General features: G+C 43.8%; 1 long non-coding RNA gene across 1 annotated transcript; it reads left to right on the plus strand.

The window, feature by feature from the left end:
• The first annotated feature begins 204 nt into the window (after positions 1-204).
• LOC118159091 lies at positions 205-831 on the plus strand. Its single transcript, XR_004746990.1, has 2 exons — positions 205-310; positions 625-831. It is a non-coding gene; the product is annotated as an uncharacterized LOC118159091 (long non-coding RNA).
• Positions 832-1,899: the final 1,068 nt, after the last annotated feature.

Raw genomic sequence — 1,899 nt, forward strand, 5'->3', positions numbered from 1 at the left:
GTAATATTTTAGGGGATAAAAGAGAATGCACGTGAGCGAGTTGTTGCGCACGACTTTAGTGGGACTACTCCCCCGTGCTGCCCAGCGCTGAATAAACATACCTACTTTACAATCTTATTGTGGAGTCAGTTTCCCTAAGTCATTTGGCGAGCCAGGCAGGAGACACTCTGCTCGGCTGTGGGATCGACCACGGAGCGGACGCCCTAGGTGCACCCCGAGTATTTTTCTTGGAGGGGACTCCACTCCCAGCCGCTCACCACAGGAGCAGACAAGGACCTCCTGAAGCTGCGGACAAACGGTATGTTTTACAGTACAGGAAGGGCCTGTAAATTGTACGCGTGGCCGGGGCAGCTGGTAAATCGCGCAGAGACGTCTGGCGTGCAGCATAGTCCCCGTAAAGGAGGAGGGTACCCTACAGGCTGACCGATAGAGCAGTAAAAGGGGATTTGGTAACTGATAGAGTGGCCACTAGCGATCTTGGGAGTAGATGGAGCAAATCAGAGGTTACCGCTGCATCCCATTTTTGGGAGCCAGGACGGACCTGCTAATGACTGTATAAGAAGCAGGAGAAGGGTAAGCGGGCCTCTCACAATTGTGACAAGGTTACCTGGGTAATGTTTGCAGCTGCTGGAGGGATACTAACTGGAGTGTTAATAATTGTATGTCTTATTCGTAAATGTCCAGGTATTTTGTGTTGAAAGTATTTGTGTAAGTGTATGTGTTTGAAACAAAGTGGAGTGAGTCACTCCACGAAGAACACAGTCAGAGACAATACTTGTTTGTTTGGTTATCATTCTAAATTATATACTCTTGTGGTGTGAATGAGATGTGCTAGGGGCCTCTGTGTGATTGCGTGATTGTGCTGTGAGTGAGACGCAGCATCACTGCGAAGTGAGTGTGGAATTCCAATCCACGGTTCTATATTCTCCGTGAGGGGAGCGGCCGGAGATGAATGAAGTGCATGACAGACCGAAAAGAAGTGCTGTTTTATCCGAGTGTTCATGGTGGTGCCTAATATATATGCCCGGCGGTGTATCTTGTGATCTTATTTTTGTTAAATGTTTTGAGTGGCAAGAAGAAAGGCAGAAGCATTATCTGAGTAACAGTTTAAAAGTTTTCATATATTCGCTGTGGTATTTGGTCAGTTTCCCAAGTATTGGGGGGGAGGGGGCTGTCTGCTTATCAAAGTGGCAAAAAGGAGAGAGTCACTTCTTTGGTGGTACGGGCTTGAGCCCTGGAAATTTAGTAAAAAGGGGGAGACCAAATTTATTTAGGCCTCAATACCTTTTTAAACCCCCATATTGATGGATACGCAGGAGTGATTCCTTGTTTTGTATGGGCTTACTAACAAAGTGCATGAGAAAAAAATTGGCATTTGGCTTGAAATTCGGTCCTTTTGAAATGTAAATTTTGTGGCAAATGTGGTGTGGTTTGTCTAGAAGACGGAAGGCTGAGTGCTTCATGTGTTTTCCTGAAGTCCTGTGGATTTATGATTGGAACAGGGTTCACTAATAATCTGAAACAGTCAAGTTTGTATGTGGAAAGAAGAGTTTAATCCCAGAGAATTGGAACATTTGGAAAGAAGATTAGGAAAAGATAGTAAAAAACTGTAATAAAACGGTTTGTGTGGAAATTGAAACAAGGGACAGTATCTAATAAGGAATAGTAATTAATAAATAAATGGGAATGGGAAACCAAGGAAATGAGTAATATCCAAAACAAAGACGTTTTAAAGAAAGCCTCCTTGGCTGCATATTGGCACATTGGAAGGATATTGTTAGAACTGGGGGCACAGAAAGCAAGAGGACTTTCACTAAGTATTGCAATCAATGGCCACTATATAAGCTAAATGTATATACTATATAAATGGCCACTATATAAGCTAAATCAGTGGCCACT

This window comes from Oxyura jamaicensis, unplaced genomic scaffold (assembly GCF_011077185.1).
Source record: "Oxyura jamaicensis isolate SHBP4307 breed ruddy duck unplaced genomic scaffold, BPBGC_Ojam_1.0 oxyUn_random_OJ66992, whole genome shotgun sequence".
Taxonomy (NCBI): Eukaryota; Metazoa; Chordata; class Aves; order Anseriformes; family Anatidae; genus Oxyura; species Oxyura jamaicensis.